The sequence below is a fragment of the Pristiophorus japonicus genome, chromosome 8 (genome assembly GCF_044704955.1).
Source record: "Pristiophorus japonicus isolate sPriJap1 chromosome 8, sPriJap1.hap1, whole genome shotgun sequence".
Lineage (NCBI taxonomy): Eukaryota > Metazoa > Chordata > Chondrichthyes > Pristiophoridae > Pristiophorus > Pristiophorus japonicus.
Genome location: NC_091984.1, coordinates 36378502 through 36405365, shown reverse-complemented (window position 1 = coordinate 36405365; position 26864 = coordinate 36378502).

Genomic DNA, 26864 nt, shown 5'->3' with positions numbered 1-26864 from the left:
ATTCTAGAGCCCCCTGGGTGTCTCGGGACTTACAGGGCAGGATTAAGAAAAAAAGGGACGCTTATGTCATATATCAACGGCTAATTACTATAGAATCTTTAGAGGAATATAGAAAGTTAAGAGGCAAAATTAAAAAGGATATTAGGAATGCTTAGAGAGAGCATGAGAAATTCTTGGCGAGTAAAATTAAGAAAAACCCTAAGATGTTCTATAAATATATTAAAAGTAAGAGGGTAACTAAAGAAAGGGTATGGCCTATTAGATACCATGAGGGTAATCATTGTGTGGAGGTGGAAGATGTTGGGAGGGTTCTTAATTAATATTTTGCATCTGTTTTCACAAAGGAAAGGGGCAATGCAGATACTGCTATAAAAGAGGAGTGTGATATTCTGGATGAAATAAATATAGTGAGAGAGGAAGTGTTAAGGGGTTTAGCAGCTTTGAAAGTAGATAAGTCCCCAGGCCCGGATGAAATGCATCCCAGGCTGTTGAGTGAAGTAAAAGAGGAAATAACAGAGGCCTTGACCATCATTTTCCAGTCCTCTTTGGATTTGGGCATGGTGCCGGAGGATTGGAGGACTGCTAATGTAGTACCCTTGTTTAAGAAGGGAAAAAGGGACAGGCTGAGTAATTACAGGCCTGTCAGCCCAATCTCAGTGGTGGGAAAATTATTGGAAAAAATCCTGAAAGACAGGATAAATCTGCATTTGGAAAGACAAGGATTAATTAGGAACAGTCAGCACAGATTTGTTAAGGGAAGATCATGTCTGACTAACCTGATTGAATTTTTTTGAGGGGGTAACCAAGAGGGTCAATGAGGGTAGTGCGTACGATGTAGTATATATGGACTTCAGCAAAGCATTTGATAAGGTCCCACATGGTAGACTGGTCATGAAGATTAAAGCCCATGGGATACAGGGCAAAGTGTCAAGTTGGATCCAAAATTGGCTTGGAGGAAGGAAGCAAAGGGTAATGATTGATGGATGTCTTTGTGATTGGAAGGATGTTTCCAGTGGGGTTCTGCAGGGCTCAGTACTGGGACCCTTGCTTTTTATGGTATATATTAACGATTTAGATTTGAATATAGGGAGTACGATTCAGAAGTTTGCAGACGACACTAAAATTGGCTGTGTGGTTGATAATGAAGAAGAAAGTCATGAGCTGCAGGAGGATATCAATCTACTGGTCAGCTGGGCAGAGCAGTGGCAAATGGAATTTAATTCAGAGAAGTGTAAGGTGATGCACTTTGGGAGGGCTAATAAGGAAAGGGTATACATATTAAGCGGTAGGCCACTTAATAGTGTAGATGAACAAAGGGACCTTTGAGTGCTTGTCCACAGATCCCTGAAAGTAGCAGGCCAGGTAGATAAGGTGGTTAAGAAGGCATATGGAATGCTTGCCTTTATTGGCCGAGGCATAGAATATAAGAGCAGGGAGATTACGCTTAAATTGTATAATACTTTGGTTAAGCCACAGCTGGAGTATTGCATGCAGTTCTGGTCGCCATATTACAGGAAGGACGTGATTGCACTAGAGAGGGTGCAGAGGAGATTTACTAGGCTGCTGCCTGGAATGGAGAATCTTAGTTATGAGGACAGATTGGATAGGTTGGGTTTATTCTCATTGGAACAGAGGAGGTTGAGAGGAGACCTCATTGAGGTGTACAAAATATTGAAGGGCCTGGACATAGTGGATATTAAGGGTTTATTTCCATTGGTGGAGGGGTCCGATTCGGAGCGGGCATAGTTTTAAGGTGGTTGGTGGAAGGTTTAGAGTGGATTTGAGGGTGGGCTTCTTTACGCAGAGGGTTGTGGGGATCTGAAACTTGTTGCCTGGAAGGGTGGTGGATGCAGAAACCCTCACCATTTAAAGTGCCGTAATCTGCAGGGTTACGGACTTAGAGCTGGTAATTGGGATTAGACTGGATGACCTTTTGTTGGATAGAGCAGATATAATGTTAAGTACTGCAGGGAATAGAATACGGCCAGGGTGCCCTCCTGGACTAGTTTCGATCGTCTGGATGGGTCGGAGAGGAATTTTCACAGATTTTTTCTCCCTAAATTGGCCTGGGTTTTTATCTGGTTTTTGCCTCTCTCACAAGATCACATGGCTCCGGTTGGGTTGGAGTGTAGAATGCTTTAGTATAAGGGGTGTTGCAGTTGTGGTGAAGTGGATTGGTTGGGCTGGGTGCTCTTTGACTTTCCGTTATTGTTCATGGATTTAGATGTAACCTTTAGGGCTGCTGACCAAGGACTGTGTGGCTCTTTTCGGCCGGCGCGGACGCGATGGACCGGAATGGCTTCCTTCTGCGCTGTATGTTTCTATGTTTCTGTGTTTCTATGACTTCCCCTTCATAAATCCATGCTGATTCTGCCTGACCGAATTTTTCTTTTCCAAATGTCCTGCTGCTGCTTCTTTAATAATGGACTCCAACATTTTCCCAACCACAGATGTTAGGCTAACTGGTCTATAGTTTCCTGCTTTTTGTCTGCCTCCTTTTTTAAATAGGGGCATTACATTTACAGTTTTCCAATCTGCTGTGAATTTTGGTAAATTGCAACCAATGCATCCACAATCCCTGCCGCTACTTCTCTTATGACCCGAGGATGCAAGTCATCATGTTCAGGGGATTTATCTGCCTTTAGTCCTATTATCTTGCTGAGTACCGCCTTCTTAGTGATTGTGATTGTGTTAAGTTCCTCCCCCCTATAGCCCCTAGACTATCCACTGTCAGAAAATTGTTAGTGTCCTCTACCGTAAAGACTGATACAAAATATTTGTTCAGAGTTTCTGCCATCTCCATGTTCTCCATTACTATTCCCCGGTCTCATCCTGTAAGGGACCAACATTTACTTTAGGTGGCATTGTAGGCAGTGTAGATGAAAGCATAAAATACAAAGGGATATTGATAGATTAAGTGAATGAGCAAAACTGTGGAAAATGGATTTCAATGTAAGCAAATGTGAGGTCATTCACTTTGGACCTAAAAAGGATAGAACAGGATACTTTCTCAATGGTAAAAAGCTAAAAATACCGATGTTCAAAGAGAATTGAGGGTTCAGGTCCATAGATCATTAAAATATCATGAACAGGTACAGAAAATAATCAAAAAGGCTAATAAGAACATAAGAACATAAGAAATAAGAGCAGGAGTAGGCTGGCCTTTATATTTAAAGGACTAGAGATCAAGGGGGCAGAAGTTATGCTGCAGCTGTACAAAGCCCTGGTTAGACCACACCTGGAGTACTGGGATCAGTTCTGGGCACCACACCTGAGGAAGGATATATTGGCCTTGGAGAGAGTGCAGCGTAGGTTTACCAGAATGATACCCTGACATCAAGGCTTAAGTTATGAGGAAAGATTACATAAATTAGTATTGTATTCCCTGGAATTTAGAAGGTTAAGGGGTGATCTGATCAAATTTTTCAAGATATTAAGGGGAACAGATAGGGTAGATAGAGAGAAACTATTTCTGCTGGTTGGGGAATCTAGATCTAGAGGGCATAGTCTAAAAATTAGAGCCTGACCTTTCAGGCATAAAATTAAGAAACACTTCTGTACATAAAGGGTCGTAGAAGTTTGGAACTCACTTCCGCTAACAGCAATTGATGCTAGATCAATTGTTAATTTTAAATCGGAGATTGATAGCTTCTTGTTAACCAAAGATATAAAGGCAAGTATATGGAGTTAGATCACAGATCAGCCATAATCTCATTGAATAGTGATGCACGCTCAAGGGCTGAATGGCCTACTCCTCTTCCAAGTTCCAATCTTCTCCATCATTGACATGCTGTACAACTTATGCAGATCTGCCATTTCTCCTCGAAACTGCCTCAGGATGTCTCATTCAGACTGGCTCCAGTTTCTCCCAAAGCTCCACATGTGCTTCAGTATGTAACGTTTAAATAAAAGAATCCTTTTAGAGAAGTTTGCCTTTTATAATCTTAACAGTTACTCGCCTCAAAAATCGCTGTTTTACAATTTAATATAACATTTTGATACATTGATTTACAGAGCAGTGATTTCGCACTTTAAAAATGTCACTTCATAGAAAGGTTTGAAAATAAAAACACTCTGTAAAATGATTTATTGCCAACATTCAGTGATTTAGGATAGTTATATAATGAATACAACTTCGCTTAACTTTTGATCAGTTTACGGTACAGATTTTTTTTGCAGGGATAAGAGTTTTGATTTTTCAACACAAGTCTGGCAACTTCTAATGGATATTCTGTTTTGTGTTTCAAAATGTATTACCTCTCTTCCTCTTCTGTGTGGCGCTCTCTGTCACTGGCTTAATAAGATACAATAGTCAGTTCAGTGTGGTTAGAAACAACTTCTAGTTACCAATTAAATTGATTTAATTGAATTGATCACAATACAAAAATCAAACATAACAAGTTGATCCAACAATCTGGAGGGTGGGTTTTTATAATGAAAATTAATGACCCAAAATTGAGTGACATATTAAACTAGTGTTCCTTCGCAATCTCATAGGGTTATGGAGAGCGGGCAGAGAAGTGGAGCTGAGCCCAAGATCAGATCAGCCATGATCTTATTGAATGGCAGAGCAGGCTCGACGGGCTTAATGGTCTAGTCCTGCGCTTATTTCTTATGTTATGTTCTTATGTTATGATCCTCTGGGGCAGAGTGATCATAATACAATAGAATTTCACATTACATTTGAGAGTGACTTGCCTAAGTCCGAAACTAGAGTCTTAAGCTTAAATAAAGCCAATTACATAGGTATGAAAGGTGAGTTGGCTAAGGTAGATTGGAAAAATAGATTAAAAGGTATGGCAATAGACAAGCAGTGGCTAGCATTTAAAGAAATATATCATAACTCTACACAAAAATACATTCCATTAAGAAACATAAAACTCCACAGGAAACGTAATCCATCCATGGCTAACTAAAGAAGTTAAGGATAGCATTAGAAACATAGAAACATAGAAAATAGGTGCAGGAGTAGGCCATTCGGCCCTTCGAACCTGCACCACCATTCAATAAGATCATGGCTGATCATTCCCTAAGTACCCTTTTCCTGCTTTCTCTCCATTCCCCTTGATCCCTTTAGCCGTAAGGACCATATCTAACTCCCTCTTAAATATATCCAGTGAACTGGCATCAACAACTCTCTGCGGTAGGGAATTCCACAGGTTAACAACTCTCTGAGTGAAAAAGTTTCTCCTCATCTCAGTCTTAAATGGCTGGCCCCTTATCCTAAGACTGTGTCCCCTGGTTCTGGACTTCCCCATCATCGGGAACATTCTTCCTGCATCTAACCTGTCCCGTCCCGTCAGAATCTTATAAGTTTCTATGAGATCCCCTCTCACCCATCTAAACTCCAGTGTATAAAGGCCCAGTTGATCCAGTCTCACCTCATATGTCAGTCCCGCCATCCCGGGAATCAGTCTGGTGAACCTTCGCTGCACTCCCTCAATAGCAAGAACGTCCTTCCTCAGATTAGGAGATCAAAACTGAACAATATTCCAGGTGAGGCCTCACCAATGCCCTGTACAACTGCAGTAAGACCTCCCTGCTCCTATATTCAAATCCCCTAGCTATGAAGGCCAACATACCATTTGCCTTCTTCACCGCCTGCTGTACCTGCATGCCAACTTTCAATGACTGATGAACCATGACACCCAGATTTCGTTCCACCTCCCCCTTTCCAAATCTTCCACCATTCAGATAATATTCTGCCTTTGTGTTTTTACCCCCAAAGTGGATAACCTCACATTTATCCACATTATACTGCATCTGCCATGCATTTGCCCACTCACCTAACCTGTCCAAGTCACCCTGCAGCCTTTTAGCGTCCTCCTCACACCGCCACCCAGTTTAGTGTCATCTGCAAACTTGCTGATATTACACTCAATTCCTTCATCTAAATCATTAATGTATATTGTAAAGAGCTGGGGTCCCAGCACTGAGCCCTGCAGAACTCCACTAGTCACTGCCTGCCATTCTGAAAAGGACCCGTTTATCCCGACTCTATGCTTTCTGTCTGTCAACCAGTTCTCGATCCACATCAGTCCCTTACCCCCAATACCAAGTGCTTTGATTTTGCACACCAATCTCTTGTGTGGGACCTTATCAAAAGCCTTTGAAAGTCCAAATACACCACATCCTCTGGTTCTCCCTTGTCCACTCTACTAGTTATGTCCTCAACAAATTCCAGAAGATTTGTCAAGCATGATTTCTCTTTCATAAATCCATGCTGACTTGGACTGATCCTGTCACTGCTTTCCAAATGCGCTGCTATTTCATCTTTAATAATTGATTTAAACATTTTCCCCACTACTGATGTCAGGCTAACTGGTCTATAATTACCCGTTTTCTCTCTCCCTCCTTTTTTAAACAGTGGTGTTACATTAGCTACCCTCCAGTCCATAGGAACTGATCCAGAGTCGATAGACTGTTGGAAAATGATCACCAATGCATCCACTATTTCTATGGCCACTTCCTTAAGTGCTCTGGGATGCAGACTATCAGGCCCCGGGGATTTATCGGCCTTCAATCCCATCAATTTCCCTAACACAATTTCCCGCTTTATAAGGATATCTTCAGTTCCTCCTTCTCACTAAACCCTCGGTCCGCTAGTATTTCTGGAAGGTTATTTGTGTCTTGCTTAGTGAAAACAGAACCAAAGTATTTGTTTAACTGGTCCGCCATTTCTTTGTTCTCCATTATAAATTTACCTGAATCTGACTGAAAGAGCAAGGTTATAATGTTGCAAGGAATAGTAATAATTCTGAGGATTGGGAGAGTTTCAGAAACCAGCAAAGGATGACCAAAAAATTGATAAAAAGCGAAAAAATAGACTATGAGAGAAAACTAGCAAGAAATATAAAAACAGATTGTAAGAGCTTCTACAAGTATGTAAAAAGGAAGAGCATAGGTAAAATAAACATTGGTCCCTTAGAGACTGAAACAGGAGAAATGATAATGGGGAATAAGGAAATGGCAGAAACATTAAACAAATATTTTGTATCTGTCTTCACAGTAGAAGATGCAAAAAGCTTACCTAAAATGGTGGGGAACCAAGGGTCTAATGAGGGTGGGGAACTTAATGAAATTAATATAAGTAGAGAAAAAGTACTAGGGAAACTAATGGGAGTAAAAGCCAACAAATCCCCTGGACCTGGCGGCCTACATCCAAGGGTTCTAAAAGAGGTGGCTGTAGAGGTAGTGGATGCATCGGTTTTGATCGTTCAACATTCCCTAGATTCTGGAACGGTCCCAGTCGATTGGAAGGTCGCAAATGTAACACCGCTATTCAAGAAAGGAGGGAGAGAGAAAACAGGGAACTACAGGCCAGTTAGCCTGACATCAGTCATCGGGATAATGCTGGAATCCATTGTTAAGGAAGTGGTATCAGGATACTTAGATAATCATAATATGATTAGGCAGAGTCAACATGGTTTTATGAAAGGGAAATCGTGTTTGACAAATTTATTAGAGTTTTTTGAGGATGTAACTAGCCGGGTAGATAAAAGGGAACCAGTGGATGTAGTATATTTGGATTTCCAAAAGGCATTCGATAATGTCACAAGATAAGGGCTCATGAGATTGGATGTAATGTATGAGCATGGATAGAGGATTGGTTAACGGACGGAAAACAGAGAGTAGGGATAAATGGGTCTTTGTCAGGTTGGCAGACTGCAACTGGTGGAGTGCCACAAGGATCAGTGCTGGGGCTTCAGCTGTTTACAAATCTATATTAATGACCTCGATGAAGGGATTGAGTGAAATGTATCCAAGTTTGCTGACGATACAAAGCTAGGTGGGACAGTCAGCTGTGAGGAGAACACAACGTGTCTGCAAAGGGATATAGATAGACTTAATGGGCCCAAGTTTCAACTGGATTTGCTCCTATTTTTTTGGAGCAACTAGTTTTTTTTGGAGTATCCTAGAAATTGCAATTCTCCACATTTAGTTTGCTCTAGTTCTAGTGAGTTAGTTTAGTTTCGTTTTAGTTCAATTTTTTTTTTCAAAAGGGGGCATTTACAGCCACAAGCCTGTTTTGCAAGTTTTAATTTTGAAAAGTTACTCCAAACTAAATTAGAACAGAGTAAGTGGCACTTTTGTACTCCAGGAAAAACCTTGTGTAGAGTTAAGAAATCAGCGCAGCTAGCCAGAGGATGGCGGGGGGTGCGGGGTGGTGGGGGGGGGGGCGGAAGGGAAGAAAGAGTACTAAACACCTTCACTTTTAAAACTAAAGAACCATCATCAATAATAAATGATAAATCAATCAATCAATCAATAAATCAAAAAATTAAAAAATTAAAAATTAAAAACATTAAAAAATCAATCAATAAATCAACAAATAAAAAAATAAAAGTCCCTACCTCACCTACTGCAGCATGGAGCACCTATCCGTTCGGCCAGGGGCTGGAAATTGTTCACCCAGCAGCAAAGAAAATCACGCAGCAGCATATCTTCGGGCCGTTCGGCCAGGGGCTAAGGGGAGAGAGAAGTGATTTCACTGAAGGGGGGAGGGGGAGAGAACAAAAGACCTTTGGGTGTGGTCCATGTACCTTGTGTAGAGGGAGAAGGAGAAGTGCTGTGCTGCAATTTTGCACCATTGACCTTTGAAAGTTTAAGTTGTACTTCAAGAATGGGTGCTGCATTATCAACACCATGGATTTTGCAATGGTTCTGCATCAATGTGCTACATAGGAGAGAATTGATTGGATCTCATCGCATTAGGAACGTCATAGCCCATAGGCTGTTGGGCAGGAGGCCTTACCCACTCGGCAATTTCGAGTCAGGCGTTCGTACCTGGACCTGAGTAACGCTGATTGTGTCAAAAGGCTGTGTTTCCATAGAGAAGTTGTCATTGAGATCTGTGAGTTGCTGAGACCAGATGTACAGGCGAAAACCAAAAGGTGGACTGCTTTGTCTGTTGAAGTGAAGGTTACAGCTGCACTTTCTTTTTATGCTTCGGGATCGTTTCAAGCGACAACTGGAGATGTGTGCGCCATCTCTCAACATGCAATACATGTCTCCATTCACCAGGTCACGGCTGCACTGTATGCGCAGAGGAATGACTTCATCAAGATCCCAATGACCACCCAAGCAATGCATGACAGGGCTGTGGGGTTCTCAAGGATTGTTGGCTTCTCAAAGGTCCAGGGCTGCATTGATTGTACCCACATCACATTTCGAGCACCTGTAGAGGATCCTGAGCAATAGAAAAGGTTTCCACTCCATTAATGTTCAGCCCATGTGTGACAACATGCAGCGCATCATGTCAGTTGATGCAAAATACCCTGGCAGCACCCATGATACATTCATCCTACGCGACAGCGTTATATCTGACATGTTTGAGCAACAGCCAGAAGAGCAGAGCTGGCTACTGGGAGACAAAGGGTACGGCCTGGCCACATGGCTCATGACATCCCTACGCGTAACCTGGATGGAAGTTGACCATCAATACAACATGTCGCACATTACGACATGCGGCATCATAGAGAGGACCATTGGCATCTTGAAACAGCGTTTCTGATGCCTGGACCATTCCGGAGGCCAGTTGCAATATTCCCCAGAGATTGTCAGTCAGTTCACTGTTGTGTGTTGCATGCTGCATAACTTAGCCATCATGAGGCACCAGCAGTTGATAGTGGAACAAGAAGCGTCAGCTGCAGTGAGAGTGCCTGATGATACTGATTTGGATGATGACAACGATCAGGAAACCATGCAAGTGCCTGAGGCCGGAGCACGACATCGGAGGAGGGCGGGCTATCATGCTCCTTTAACGATTGCTCGAGCCTTGCGCCAGCAGCTCATCTGTGAACGCTTCACTGATGCCTGAGGGCTCAGCGACAACTGTTCTGCATAGACATGGTTATTTTTTGCAGTTGTTCCTAAATGTTGATTTGTGTTAATGGAACATGATTCAGTTTTAATGTAAAATATATTTTATTGAAAAGTTTACAATGTACTTCACTTTAGTGTAATAAAATAATTCTTGTATCAAACTTTACTTTAATATGACGCTTTAAGATCACTTAAAAACTTTAAGATCACTTAGAAACTTGTAAATAACAAAACTTACAAAACAATTTCAATGTGAAAAAACTTACACTCTAAGATCACTTAAACTTTAAGATCACTTTTTAGTTGTAAATTTAAATAACGTACAAAATGTGAGAACATTTACACTATAAGATCACTTAAAAACTTTAAGATCACTTTTAGCTGTAAATTTAAATAACGTACAAAATGTGAGAGCACTTACACTCTAAGATCACTTAAAAACCCAAAGATCACTTATAAAGTTGTAAAGTTACAAAATTTACAAAACAATTTCAATTTGTAAACAGTAACAACAGAAACATCAGCAGCAAAGAAAGTCTGCACCCATCTCTCATCCACATCTCAGTGAATGTGCACGCCATGATGGGGGTGGCATTTGATTGGCCGGGCTGTGTGCCCTAATTACACCAGCTACCTCCATGAGGGCCTGTGCCGTCCCTTGCACTCCCTCTGACATTCCCTCCTTCAATTCCTGTGTCATTACTGCTAATTCTCCCGACAGTCCCGTTACATCATCACCCACCGCACTGACGGTCTGCACGAGTGATCGGGTAAGGTCATTGGTCTCTACAGCCAATGCCACAACCGCAACCACATCTGTTGCATGCTGCATCTCAGGAGAGGGTGGTGGGATTCTCCTTCCCCTCGGCCTGGGTCTGCCTCAGGCATCCCTCCAGTGGGAGGCGCAGGCTGGGACGGTGGGGCCCTGGGTGTTACAAGCAGCACCCCTATGATGGGAGGCGCAGGCTGGGACATAGAAACATAGAAACAAAGAAAATAGGTGCAGGAGTAGGCCATTTGGCCCTTTGAGCCTGCACCACCATTCAATAAGATCATGGCTTATCATTCACCTCAGTACCCCTTTCCAACTTTCTCTCCATACCCCTTGATCCCTTTAACCGTAAGGGCCATATCTAACTCCCTCTTGAATATATCCAACAAACTGGCATCAACAACTCTCTGCAGTAGAGAATTCCACAGGTTAACAACTCTCTGAGTGAAGAAGTTTCTCTTCATCTCGGTCCTAAATGGCTATCCCCTTATCCTTAGACTGTGACCCCTGGTTCTGGACATCCCCAACATCGGGAACATTCTTTCTGCATCTAACCTGTCCAGTCCAGTCAGAATTTTATATGTTTCTATGAGATCCCCTCTCATCCTTCTAAACTCCAGTGAATAAAGGCCCAGTCATAGAAACATAGAAACATAGAAAATAGGTGCAGGAGTAGGCCATTTGGCCCTTCGAGCCTGCACCACCATTCAATATCATGGCTGATCATTCCTTCAGTACCCCTTTCCTGCTTTCTCTCCATACCCCTTGATCCCCTTAACCGTAAGTGCCATATCTAACTCCCTCTTGAATATATCCAGTGAACTGGCATCAACAACTCTCTGCGGCAGGGAATTCCACAGGTTAGGTCTCTCCTCCTCGATCCAGTCTCTCCTCATATGTCAGTCCTGCCATCTCCGGAATCAGTCTGGTGAACCTTCTGTGCTGCACTCCCTCAATAGCAAGAACGTCCTCCCTCAGATTAGGAGACCAAAACTGAACACAAAATTCCAGGTGAGGCCTCACTAAGGCCCTGTACAACTGTAGTAAGACTTCCCTGCTCCTATACTCAAATCCCCTAGCTATGAAGGCCAACATACCATTTGCCTTCTTCACCACCTGCTGTACCTGCATGCCAACTTTCAATGACTGATGTATCATGACACCCAGGTCTCGTTGCACCTCCCCTTTTCCTAATCTGCCGCCATTCAGATAATATTCTGTCTTCGTGTTTTTGCCAACAAAGTGAATAACCTCACACTTATCCACATTATACTGCATCTGCCATGCATTTGCCCACTCACCTAACCTGGCCAAGTCACCCTGCAGCCTCTTAGCATCCTTCTCACAGCTCACACCGCCACCCAGCTTAGTGTCATCCGCAAACTTGGAGATATTACACTCAATTCCTTCATCCAAATCGTGAATGTATATTGTAAAGAGCTGGGGTCCCAGCTCTGAACCCTGCGGCACCCCACTAGTCACTGCCTGTCATTCTGAAAAGGACCCGTTTATCCCGACTCTCTGCTTCCTGTCTGCCAACCAGTTCTCTAGCCACGTCAGTATATTACCCCCAACAGGACGGTGGGGCCCTGCGTGTTTCAAGCTGTATCTCTACGGTGGGAGGCGCAGGCTGGGACGGTGGGGCACTGGGTGTTTCAAGCTGCATTCCGTCACCACCACCACCACCACTGGGACCCGCAGCCTCGGAAGGTGTAAAACCAAGGAATGCCACAGCTGAACTTAAAGCACCACGGAAGGATAAGGAGCTGCCGAAACCACGGAATGTCAGACCAGAACCAATGCAAGTGTTTGGCAGACTGAGGTCCTGTAACATGGACTGATCCATATTACGATCAACATTTTCCCCTGAACACATACCAATGAGCCCAGCATCCGAGCCTTGGTCTGGATTGTCCACATCTGAATCTTCCTCTGCATCTTCAAGATATTCAGGATTGGCATCATGTTCTGCAAAATATAACAGAACAGTCAAATGGTTAGCAGCACAGGAGTGGGCAGGATGGGTGGCATGAATAGCCTCACACATAGCAGGCCAGGCAGCAGGTTGATTTAAAGGGCCACAATGCATTTTCAGGACTTACCCTCTCCCTCGCGTGTAGGTCCAACTGTGGAGAACTGATTGTTTTTCTCCAGGTACAACCCATCAAAGCAGTGACCCTCTGATCCAAGGGTGTCAGTTGGTGCAGATTTGGCAGACCTCCTCCTGTTCGAGTTCTTTCCCTTTTGTTGTGGGACAGTTTCTTCTGCAAAGATGAAAAAGCAACTTTTTAGAGAGGTTGTCTTTCTGCTGGGTGGGACATATACAGAGAGTCGCAGTTACAATTGCAATTCCATTGAAAAATGAAAATATTACTTATACTAACTACTTGACCAAGGTCGTGCCATTTCTTTTTACACTGGCTTCCAGATCTCTTGGTATGCACCACTGCGCAGTAATCTTCTGCAACTTGGTTCCAGCGTTTCTTCATTTCTTTGGGTGGCACTTTTGTGCGACCTCTGTTGCTGGTATCCAGCTCCTGCCATCTCTTCTCAATTACATTAACTCGTATCTCCACTTTGTCATGCAAGAAATTCTTCATTCTTGGTGCACGTTGTTGCATTGCTGTATTGAGTTGACACTCAGTGATTTTTCAAGACACTCAGTCCTTACTTTGCATGCACCTATGCAGCACTCCTTCGGGAAGTTTAGCAGCAACACAGAGGACTCACTGATTCCAGCAGCTGATTTCCTCCACAGTACTGCTAACAGCACTCCTTCAGGCACCAAAAATCAATCAGAAGGCTTTCAACTGCTCCACTCACCCAAAAATCACTTTGCAGCCTTTCCCTTTAAAGATGGCCGATTGCCAATGTTTCTGCACCATTGCGCTCGCTCCAACACGCATGCGCAATGCTGCCGACACTCAGAGACACGCTGGGCCCTAGCCCCGCCCCTATGCTGGCTGTGTAGACACAGCACGTCGATAGCTCCGCCCCCCACAGATCAAGCTGGACTGTGCCGACTGGAATGGAGGCCTGCAGACACTTCAGAATAGCGATGTACTTTTTAGACGCACTTTTAATTCTAAATAATAGGCGCAAGGCTTGGAGGTGCACCGTTCTAATGACCAGTTCAAACTTGGGCCCAATGAGTGGGCAGTAAGGTGGCAGATGGAGTATAATGTAGGGAAACGTGAGATTATTGACTTTGGTAGGAAGAATAAAAGACAGAATATTTTTTAAATGATTAGAAGCTTTTAAATGTTGGTGATCAGAGAGATTTGGGTGTCCTTGTGCAAGAAACACAGAAAGCTAGCATGCAGGTACAGCAAGTAATAAGGAAGGCAAATGGCATGTTGTCCTTTATTGCAAGGGGGTTGGAGTACAAGTGTAAGGAAGTCTTGCTACAATTGTGCAGGGCCTTGGTGAGATCACACCTGGAGTACTGTGCACAGTTTTGGTCTCCTTATCTATGGAAGGATATACTTGCCTTGAAGGTGGTACAGCAGAGGCTCACTAGATTGATTCCTGGGATGAGAGGACTGCCCACTGATGAGAGATTGTGCAGAATGGGCCTATGCTCTCTGGGGTTTAGAAGACTGAGAGGTGATCTCATTGAAACATACAAGATTCTGAAGGGGATTGACAGGGTAGATGCTGAGAGGTTGTTTCCCCTGGCTGGAGAGGCTAGAACTAGGGGGCATAGTCTCAGGATAATGGGTAGGCCATTTAAGTCAGAGATGAGGAGGAATTTCTGCACTCAGAGGGTTGTGAATCTTTGGAATTCTCTGCCCCAGAGGGCTGTGGATACCTGTGGATATATCTCTGAATATATTCAAGGCTGGGATAGATCGATTTTTGGAGTCTAGAGAAATCCAGGGATATGGAGATCGGGCGGGAAAGTGGAGTTTAGGTCGATGATCAGCCATGATCTTATTGAATGGCGGAGCAGGCTCGAAGGGCTGTAGGGCCTACTCCCGCTTTTAGTTCTTATGTTCTTATGTTCTTCACGAACATATCTGCAACGGGACTTTATTTTACTCAAAGACACAGGCCGTGAAACCCTGTAATTCAACTCCATTATACTACATCTGCCATGTATTTGCCCACTCACCTAACCTGTCCAAGTCACCCTGCAACCTCTTAGCATCCTCCACACTGCCACCCAGCTTAGTGTCATCTGCAAACTTGGAGATATTACATTCAATTCCTTCATCTAAATCATTAATGTATATTGTAAATAGCTGGGGTCCCAGCACTGAACCCTGCAGCATCCCACTGGTCACTGCCTGCCATTATGAAAAAGACCCATTTATTCTGACTCTCTGCTTCCTGACTGCCAACCAATTCTGTATCAACGTCAGTACATTACCCCCAATACCATGTGCTTTAATTTTGCACACTAATATCTTGTGTGGGACCTTCCTTAAGTTCTCTGGGATGCAGCCTATCAGGCCCTGGGGATTTATCGGCCTTCAATCCCATCAATTTCCCTAACACAATTTCCTGACTAATAAGGATTTCCTTCAGTTCCTCTTTTCGCTAGACTCTCGAACCCCTAGGTTATTTGTGTCTTCCTTAGTCAAGACAAATCAAAAGCATTTGTTCAATTGGTCTGCCATTTCTTTGTTCCCCGTTATAAATTCACCTGATTCTGACTGCAAAGGACCTACATTGGTCTTCACTAATCTTTTTCTCTTCACATATCTATAGAAGCTTTTGCAGTCAGTTTTTATGTTCCCTGCAAGCATCCTCTCATACTCTATTTTCCCCCTCCTAATTAAACCCTTTGTCCTCCTCTGCTGAATTCTAAATTTCTCCCAGTCCTCAGGTTTGCTGCTTTTTCTGGCCAATTTATATGCCTCTTCCTTGGATTTAACACCATCCCTAATTTCCCTTGTTAGTCACGGTTGACCTACCTTCCCCGTTTTATTTTTACTCCAGACAGGGATGTACAATTGTTGAAGCTCATCCATGTAATCTATAAATGTCTTCCATTGCCTATCCACTGTCAACCCTTTAAGTATCATTTTCCAGTCTATCCTAGCCAATTCACGTCTCAAACCATCAAAGTTACCTTTCCTTAAGTTCAGGACCCTAGTCTCTGAATTAGCAATGTCACTCTCCATCTTGATAAAGAATTTTGCCATATTATGGTCACTCTTCCCCAGGGGGTCTCGCACAACAAGATTGCTAATTAGTCCTCTCTCATTACACAACATCCAGTCTAGGATGTCCAGCTCTCTAGTTGGTTCCTCGACATCATAGGAGACTTTTACTACTGCGCTGTCAATTACAGGGTTCAGCTCTTTAGTGTAATTTCTTAGCTTGGTGTGAATGGGGCTCAGCTTGGGCCTGTGTGCCTTATTGCACCATAGCCCGTCGACGCCTTTTTGCTCACGATGGACTGACTCGCACCTGTGTCCAATTCCATGGATACTGGAATTCCATTCAGTTCAACTTTTAACATGATTCGTGGACACTTCGTGGTGAAGATGTGTACTCCGTATATTTCTGCCTCCTCAGTTTGTGTCTGTAATTCAGTTTGATCCACCATGGATCGGTCTTCCTCTGCAATGTGGTGGTTTGCAGGGTTTGCAGCTCGTCTGCACATTTGCTGGAGGTGTCCCATTGTTCCACAGCCTTTGCACGCATAGTGTTTGAAGCGGCATTGATGGGGTCGATGATCACCTCCGCAGCGCCAACAAGGTGTTAACTGCCTCGCATTAACACTTGATGGCGGACTCTGAGTTATCTGAGGTCGTGCAGCTGCAGACGTGTATGGTCTGCCATATGCATTCCTGCATGAAAACGATGTTACTTTGTGTACAGTACTCGCCGAAACATCTTTATGCTGCGAAATTTGTTTGGTGTTATTGCTGATGGGCATAAATTCCTGGGCTATTATTATGGCTTTGCTCAGGTTCAGTGTTTCAACAGTCAATAGTTTGTGAAGGATAGCCTCATGGCCAATGCCAAGCACAAAATAGTCTCTTAGCATTTGCTCCAGGAATCCATCAAATTCGCAATGTCCTGCAAACTCCTTTGTTCGGCGACGTAGCTCACCACTTCCTGGCCTTCGGACCGTTGACATGTGTAAAACCGATACCTTGCCATCAGAACGCTCTCCTTTGGATTTAGGTGCTCCCGGACCAGCATACACAGTTCTTCATACGATTTGGTTGTGGGTTTCACCAGAGCAAGAAGATTCTTCATGAAGCCATAGGTTGTTGCCCCACAGATGGTGAGGAGGATCACCCTTCATTGGCAGCGCTCACATGCCCTTTCAGCTCGTTGGCTATGAAGTATTGGTCGAGTCGCTCCACAAAGGCCTCCCAATCATCCCCTTCTGAGAATTTCTCCAGGATACCAACAGTTCTCTGCATTTTCGCGTGATGGTTTGTTATCTCGTCGCCAGTTGTTATGTCCGGAATAAAGTAAAGTGATTGAGTGCTGTAGACGTGAGTAAGTGTGACCTTAGTCTCTTTATTTTAACTCCAGAGTGTTGGTACAGCATGGGAGGCTTGCTTATATACAGTGCTCCCAAGGGATGCTGGGATTCCTTGGGACTCCAACAGATACGCCCTCTGATGGCGGTAGAATGCTAGTTACATAGGGTTGCATACATAACACTTCCTGTCTCATTAAAATATTTAAATAGACCACCCGCCTCCTGGCAGGGGAATGGCTGCCCGCCCCCCACCCTACCTCCGTTAAAATCGGAAGTGGGTTGGTTGGAGGAGGGTTCAGGTCGGGACACACATTGTTAACACTTTAACTGCCCCCACGGCCCCAACCCACCTGCTTTTTCTTAAGGTTGGTACTCCCCCTTTGTGCAACTAAACATAAGGACTCATATAGAATTATCCAGAGAAAACAAAATTTGATAAATTTTCGGTCTTGTGGAAATTAGATGAAGAATTTTCCAACACCTGGAAATTAGCGCTCACATGGGAAAGAATTCCTCTGTTTACTGTGGATATATTTGGAAGATTTCCTCAGTTTGGTATTTCTAGCAAAAAAGTAGAGATTTAGTTAGAACAAGTTTATGAATTCACTAAAAATAGAAAACACAGGCAATCATTTTCACAAATACATTTATGATGCTGCTGCACATAGCAACCAGAGAAATTCTTATCTCCAGTTTAAAAAAAACAATTTGCCTGCTTATTTTGACAGAGAATGGTGAGAGACTGGGAAATGTTGGCATTCAAAGGGACCTGGGTGTCCTTGTATATGAATCACAAAGTTAATATGCAAGCAATTAGGAAAGCAAATCGTATGTTGACTTTTGTTACAAAGGGATTAGAGTATAAGAGTAAAGGAAGTCTTACTACAATTATGCAGGGAATTGGTGAGGCCACACAGGGAGTGCTGTATACAGTTATTTTAGCTATGAGGAAAGATTGAATAGGCTAAAACAGAGGAGGCTGAGGGGAGACCTAATTGAGGTGTATAAAATTATGAGGGGTCTAGATAGAGTGGATAGGAAGGACCTATTTCACAAGGGCATAGAGGTTTAGAGGGGACTTGAGGAGAAATGTTTTCTCCCAGAGGGTGGTGGGGGTCTGGAACTCACTGCCTGAAAGAATGGTAGAGGCAGAAACCCTCACCACATTTAAAAAGTACTTGGATGTGCATTTGAATGCCGTAACCTACAAGGCTACGGACCAAGAGCTGAAAAGTTGGATTAGGCTGGATAGCTCTTTGTCGGCTGGCATGGAAATGTAGGTCCGAATGGCCTCCTTCTGTGCTGTAAGTTTCTATAATTCTATGAGTTCTGGTCTCCTTACCTAGGTAAAGACATACTTGCCTTAGAGGTAGTGCAACAAACGTTCACTAGACTGATTCTTGGGATGAGGGGATTGCCCTTTGAGGAGAGATTGAGAGATAGGTCTATATTCCCGAGAGTTTAGAAGAATGAGAGGTGATCTAATTGAAACATATAAATTTCTTAGAGGGCTTGACAGGGTAAATGCTGAGAGGTTGTTTCCCCTGGCTGGAGAATCTAGAACTAGGGGCTATAATTTCAGGATTAAGGGGTCAACCATTTAGGACTGAGCTGAGGAGAAATGTCTTCACTCAAAGGTTTGTGAATCTTTAGAATTCTCTACCGCAGAGAACTGTGGATGCTCAGTCGTTGAGTATATTCAAGACAGAGGTCGATAAATTTTTGGGAACTCATGGAACTAAGGGATATGGGGATAGTGCAGGAAGGAGGAGTTGAGGTAGATGATCAATCATGATCTTGTTGAATGGCGGAGCAGGCTCGAAGGGCCAACATTTTTTTTTCTATATTCATTCACAGGATGTGGACATTGCCGACAAGGCCAGCATATATTGCCCATCCCTAACTGCCCTCGAGAAGGTGGTGGTGAGCTGCCTTCTTGACTACAACTGAATGGCTTTCTAGGCCATCTCAGATGGCCAGTTAAGAGTCAACCACATTGCTGTGGGTCTGGAATCACATATAGGGCAGACCAGGTAAGGACCGCAGATTTCCTTCCCTAAAGGACATTAGTGAAGCAGTTGGGATTTTTGACAATCCGATAGTTTCATGGTCACCATTACTGACACTAGGTTTTTTATTCCAGATTTATGTAATTAACTGGATTTAAATTCCCAAGCTGCCGTGGTGGGATTTGAACTCATGTGTTCGGATGATTATTCCAGGCCTCTGGATTACTAGTCCAGTAACATAACCACTATGTTACCGTACTCCAGCTCCTATTTCTTATGTTCTTATGAGAAGATCCAGTCTCTTTGTGCTCAGCTTCCACTGTAAAATGTGCCAAGGTAAAGGAGGGGTTGAGCAGAGGTTGTGGAGTCTCCAGTGAAGAGGAAGAAAATTGGTGAGATATCCCTGGCATCTCCTTATGAAATCTTTAAAACAAATACAGGATATATGCAAATGTTCTGTCAAAATAAAGTCAAGATATCTGCGTAGCACCGTGGCGAGCACTTTTAGTGGTTAATGGCTGTGAGACCATTTCTCTTTCCATATTTTCTTGTATTCTTGGTTGTCACATGAAATCCAAACTGAACCTCACACATATTAAGTAAGGAGTGCATTGTAAGCTGCTGCCTGTTTCACAGAAGAAGACACCTTTAATCCTTGGGGCATAGATACTATACTGCATATCCCACAATCTACCATTACCACCAAGCCAGGGGACAAATCCTGGTTCAATAAGGAGTGCAGAAGAGCATGCCAGGAGCAGCACTAGGCATACCTAAAAATGAGATACCAACCTGGGAAGCTGCAACACAGGACTACATGCATGCTAAGCAGCGGAAGCAGCACACTATAAACAGAGCTAAGCAATCCCACAATCAGTGGATCAGATCAAAGCTCTGCAGTTCTGCCACATCCAGTCATGAATGGTGATGGACCATGAAACAATTAACGGGAGGAGGAGCTCCATGAATATCCCCATCCTCAATGATGGCGGAGCCCAGCACACAAGTGCAAAAGACAAGGCTGAAGCGTTTACAACCATCTTCAGTCAGAAGCACAATGTAGATGATCCATATCAGCCTCCTCCTGAGGTCCCCACCATCACAGAAGCCAGTCTTCAGCCAATTCGATTCACTCCACATGATATCAAGAAGCGGCTGAATGCACTGGATACAGCAAAGGCTATGGGGCCCGACAACGTAACGGCTGTTGTTCTGAAGACTTGTGCTCCAGAACTAGTCGTACCTCTAGCCAAGCTGTCCAGTTCAGCTACAACACTGGCATCTATCTGACAATGTGGAAAACTGCCTAGGTATGTCCTGTCCACAAAAAGCAGGACAAATCCAATCCGACCAATCACCACACCATCAGTCTACTCTCAATCATCAGCAAAGTGATGGAAGGTGTCGTCGACAGTGCTATCAAGCGACACTTACTCGCCAATAACCTGCTCACCAATGCTCAGTTTGGGTTCCGCCATGACCACTCAGCCCCAGACCTCATTGCAGCCTTGGTCCAAACATGGACAAAAGAGCTGAATTCAGAAGTGAGGTGAGAGTGACTGCCCTTGACATCAAGGCAGCATTTGACCAAGTGTGGCATCAAAGAGTCCTAGTAAAACTGAAGTCAATGGGGATCAGGGGGAAAACTCTCCACTGGCTGGAGACATACCTAGCACAAAGGAAGATGGTTGTGGTGGTTGAAGATCAATCATCCCAGTCCCAGGACAGCACTGCAGAAGTTCCTCAGGGCAGTGTCCTAGGCCCAGCCATCTTCAGTTGCTTCATCAATGACCTTCCCTCCATTATAAGGACAGAAGTGGGGATGCTCACTGATGATTGCAGTGTTCAGTTCCATTTGCAACTCCTCAGATAATGGAGCAGTCCATGCCCACATGCAGCAAGACCTGGATGGCATTCAGGCGTGGGCTGATAAGTGGCAAGTGCCAGGCAATGGACATCTCCAACAAACGAGTGTCTAAACGACTTTACCATTGCCGAATCCCCCACCATCAACATCCTAGGGGGTCACCATTGACCAGAAACTTAACTGGACCAGCCACATAAATACTGTGCCAACAAGAGCAGGTCAGAGGCTGGGTATTCTGCGGTGAGTGTCTCACCTCCTGACTCCCCAAAACCTTTCCACCATCTACAAGGCACAAGTCAGGAGTGTGATGGAATACTCTCCACTTGCCTGAATGGGTACAGCTCCAACAACACTCAAGAATAACACTCAAAAATCTCAAAGCAGCCCGCCTAATTGGCACCCCATCCACAACCTTCAACATTCACTCCCACCACCACCGGCGCACTGTGACTGCAGTATGTACCATGCACTGCAACAACTCACCATGGCTTCTTCGGCAGCACCTCCCAAACCCGCGACTTCTACCACCAAAAAGGACAAGGGCAGCAGGTGCATAGGAAACCATCACCTGCAAGTTCCCCTCCAAGTTACACACCATCCTGACTTGGAAATATGTTGCCGTTCCTTCGTCGTCGCTCGGTCAAAATCCTGGAACTCCCTCCTGAGCAGCACTGTGGGAGTACCTTCACCACAAAGACTGCAGCGGTTCAAGAAGGCAGCTCACCACCAGCTTCTCAAGGGCAATTACGGATGGGCAATAAATGCTGGCCTTGTCAGCAATGCCCACATCCCAGAATGAATAAATAAAAACACACAACTTGTTGTGTCCTTACACACTACTATAAATTCACACGAGGCACATTCTGCAGACAAAGTCACTCTGTGACCTGACCTTTATTCACAGGACCAAGAAATGATGATTCTGCGTGGAACCTCCCTTTATATACCTGGGTGACCAAGTGAGGAGTGTCTCCCACAAGTTCACCCCTGTGGTCCAGGTGTGCATTTCTTTGGTGTATACAGTATGCAGTGTTGTTACATGAAGGTTACAATTACATGAAGGTTACATACATGACATCATCGCCCCCCCAAACGTCTTGTGGGGTCAAAGATTAAGTCTTTCGGGCGGTTGATGCTCTCTCGTGGAGCGTCGCAGTTGGGGCTCTGGTTGTTGAGCCTTGGCATGTGTCTCTGTCCTCTGTGGTGATTCCGGCTCGTCCGGGCTGGCCGCAGGGACTGTGCATGCTGCTGACAGTTCATGTTGCTCGTTCACTGGCAGTGGTGTGGGCAACATCTCATGATCTTCCTCAGGTTCCTCAGTGTCCATGCTGAACCTTTTATTTACTTAGTCCAGATACTTGCGGCATATCTGTCCATTGTTAAGTCTGACCACTATGACCCTATTCCCCTCTTTACCAATTACAGTACCCTCAAGCCACTTGGGCCCCAAAGCGTGATTAAGAACAAATACAGGGTCATCGATTTCTATACATCTCCCCTTTGAGTTACGGTCATGGCACTCATTTTGGGGACTGGCGCTTGCCCTCAACAATGTCTGACAGGACTGGATGAATGAGGGACAGCCAAGTTTTTAGTGTACGTTTCATGAGTGGTTCCGCGGGCGGGACTCCTGTGAGCGAGTGCGGTCTGGACCTATAGGGCAGCAGGAGGCGCAATAGGCGGCATTGAAGGGCGGGTCCTTGAATCCGGAGCATGCCTTGTTTTATGATTTGGACCGCATGTTCCGCCTGGCCATTGGCAGCCGGCTTAAACGGTGCTGTCCTGACATGTTTGATGCCATTACCCGACATGAACTCTCGGAATTCATAGCTAGTGAAACATGGGCCGTTGTCGCTAACCAGGATGTCCGGCAAGCCGTGGGTCGCAAAGACCGCATGCAGACTCTCCACGGTGGTGGATGTCATGCACGAATTCAATATGATGCACTCGATCCATTTCGAGTACGCATCAACAACAATGAGGAACATTTTTCCCATGAACGGGCCCGCGTAGTCTATGTGAATACGGGACCATGGCCTAGTGGGCCAGGGCTACAGGCTGAGTGGGGCCTCCCTGGGGGCATTGCCCAGCTGGGCACACATCGTGCACCTTTGAACCCAGTGTTCCAGGTCTGAGTCAATTCCCGGCCACCATACATGTGACCGGGCAATGGCCTTCATTAGTACGATGCCTGGATGCTCGCTGTGGAGTTCCCTGATGAATGCTTCCCTTCCCTTCTGGGGCATGACTACCTGGCTGCCCCATAGTAGGCAGTCAGCTTGGATGGAGAGCTCATCCATCTGTCTGTGAAACGGTCTGACCTCCTCAGGGCATGCTCCGTGTGCAGGCGCCCAATCCTCAGTCAGGACACATTTATTAATCAAGGATAGGAGGGGATCTCTGTTGGTCCAGATTTTGATCTGGCGGGCTGTGATGGGGGAGCCTGCGCTGTCAAAAGCATCGACAGCCATGACCATCTCAGCGCTTTGCTCCGCTGCCCACTCAGTGGTGGCCAGTGGAAGCCTGGTGAGCGCGTCAGCGCAATTTTCGATGCCTGGCCGGTGCCGTATGGCGTAGTCATATGCAGCCAGCGTGAGGGCCCATTGCTGTATGCGAGCTGACGCATTGGCATTGACAGCTTTGATGTCTGACAACAGGGATGTTAATGGCTTATGGTCCGTTTCTAACTGGAATCTTCTGCTAAAAAGGTACTGGTGCATCTTTTTCACCCCGTAGACACATGCGAGTGCTTCCTTTTCAACCATCACATATCCCCTTTTTGCTTGGGAGAACGACCTGGAGGCATAAGTCACAGGTTGGAGTTGGCCCTCATCATTACTCTGCTGCAACACGCACCCAACCCCATAGGATGGTGCATCACATGTCAAAACCAATTTCTTACAGGGATTGTACAGGGTCAACAGCTTATTAGAACAAAGCAGTTCCGCACCCGATTGAACGCCCGTTCCTGACAGTCCCCCCAAAACCAATCGCAATCCTTATGCAGGAGCATGTGTAGCGGCTCCAGCAATGTGCTTAAGTTCGGCACAAAGTTCCCGAAATAGTTCAAGAGTCCCAGAAATGAACGCAACTCCGATGTGTTGCCGGGCCTGGGGGCCTGACGAATCACCTCCGTTTTGGATTCGGTAGGCCGGATCGCGTCTGCAGCAATCCTCCTGCCCAAAAACTCGACCTCTGGGGCCAAAAACACACACTTGGACTTCTTTAGTCGCAGGCCTACCCGGTCCAGTCGGCGTAGCACCTCCTCCAGGTTGTGGAGGTGTTCCTCGGTGTCTCGACCCGTGATAAGGATGTCGTCCTGAAATACGATTGTTCCAGGGATGGATTTGAGCAGGCTTTCCATGTTCCTTTGAAAGATAGCAGCTGCAGAACGAATGCCAAACGGACACCTGTTGTAGACAAACAGCCCCTTGTGCGAGGTGATGGTGGTCAGTAGCTTGGATTCTTCGGCCAGTTCCTGGGTCATGTAGGCCGAAGTGAGGTCCAACTTGGTGAACAGCTTGCCGCCTGCCAGTGTGGCAAAAAGATCCTTCGCTCTCGGAAGCGGGTATTGGTCTTGTAGTGACACTCGGTTGATAGTGGCCTTGTAGTCGCCACAGATCCTGACCAAGCCATCCGTTTTTAGTACAGGGACAATGGGGCTTGCCCAGTCGCTGAATTCAATGGGCGAAATTATGCCCTCTCTTCGCAACCTGTCCAACTCACTCTCAATTTTCTCCCACATCACATACGGCACAGCTCTGGCTTTGTGGTGCACTGATCTGGCGTCCGGGGTGATGCGTATCACTACTTTGGTACCTTTGAAAGTCCCAACACCAGGTTGAAATAGTGACTCAAATTTCTGTAGGACCTGTGAGCATGAACTTCGCTTCACAGATGAAATGGCGTGCACATCCCCCCATTTCCAGTTCATCGCGGCTAGCCAGCTCCTCCCCAAAAGCGCGGGACCATTTCCCGGGACAATCCAGAGTGGCAGCCGGTTCTCTGATCCATTATGTGTGACCACCAACATTGCACTGCCTAGCACTGGGATGATCTCTTTGGTGTACATCCGTAATTGCGTGTCAATGCGTTCTAGTTTGGGTCTGCTAGCTCTGAGTGGCCATAATTTCTCGAATTGATGGACACTCATAAGTGACTGGCTGGCCCCTGTGTCCAGCTCCATGCGTACTGGGATGCCGTTTAATAGGACTTTCATCATCATCGGTGGCATTTTTGTATATGAGCTGTGGATGTTTGCCACCTGAACCCGCTGAACTTCAGCGTCCATTGCTGTGTCCCAAGCATCACCCTGCCTTGCAGACTCCTCTTGTGGTTCATCTGCCTCGTAAATTAGTCTCTCTGCAGGCTTCCTGCACATTCTGGCTAAATGTCCACTGAAGTTACAATTTCTACAGATAAATTTTTGGAATCTGCAGGTTTTTGCAGCATGTCTGCCCCCGCACCTCCAGCATTAGCTGAGATTGTTGTGAACAAAAGGGTTGTTACCAGGCATTCCTCTCTGACTGTCTCTTTGATTACTCTTGAGCACTCTGTTAGTGGGTGTCAATGGCCCCATCCCGGGACGTATTGTCCCTTGTGATGGTGTAAATGTCTGTTCAACCTGCCATTGTCTCTGTTGATGACCCACTCTAGAGTCTATTACTGCCTGGGTGGTGTCGAATTGCCCTTGCCTGCCTGCGGGGTTCTGAGTTGCGTTTACAATGTTAACTCCCTGCTCCATCGCCATGTTGGGAGCAGAGTTGCACGTGCATATTATCTTGGTTTCCTCCTCCCCCGCCATGAAGGTCTAAGCCATCAACGCCGCCGCTTCCAAGGTCAAGTCCTTGGTCTCAATTAGCTTTCTGAAAATCCCGGCATGCCCAATGCCCTCAATGAAGAAATCCCGTAACATCTCCCTCCTGCAGGCATCTGTGAACTTACAGAGGCTGGCCAAACACCGAAGGTCCGCAACAAAGTCCGGTATGCTCTGTCCTTCCCGACATCGGTGTGTATAGAATCGGTGTCGGGCCATGTGTATACTGCTCGCTGGTTTGAGGTGCTCACCGATCAGTTTGCTGAGCTCCTCAAAGGTTTTGTCCGCTGGCTTCTCGGGTGCGAGCAGGTCTTTCGTACGTCTTAGCTGGTCAGTAGATGCGCCCATCGCTTGTCAGCCGCTACATCTCCCAGCCAGTCCTTCATGACAAAGCTCTGCTGGAGCCTCTCAACGGAATCATCCCAGTCCTCACTAACACAGTACCATTCCTCTGTGCTACCGGTGGCCATTCTCGTGAATCGTTGATTCCCGTTTCTCGTCGCCAAATGTTGTGTCCTTACACACTACTATAAATTCACACGAGGCACATTCTGCAGACAAAGTCACTCTGTGACCTAACCTTTATTCACAAGACCAAGAAATGATGACCCCGCGTGGGACCTCCCTTTATATACCTGGGTGACCAGGTGAGGAGTGACTCCCACATGTGGTCAAGGTGTGCATTTCTGAGGTATATGCAGTATGCAGTGTTGTTACATGAAGGTTACAGTTACATGAAGGTTACATACATGACACAACTCACGCTGAGTAGAAAAAGCTATTTACAAGAAATCCCCTTTCATTGAACAACCAACAAGCAGACTCTGTGTAATGACCTGTATAGGGTTAATGCCCAGGAGGTGTGGCAAATGAGTCTTCCTATTTTTAGTGTGAGGAGCTGAGTTGCAATATAAAAAGAGCACAGCTACTTTTCCAGGGGCAGTAAACATATGGTGTTATGTTGAGAGACAATAAACAGCTTCTTGGCTGATTTTCTGTGCTGCGTCACCTTTTTGTAGGCTGTTCAATTCAAACTGATTTTCTTATTTCAAGGTGTAGTTCCTGACACATGGTGCAGGGTGTAGCTCGAACAATAAATGTTATACATCAGATGTGTTACTGTT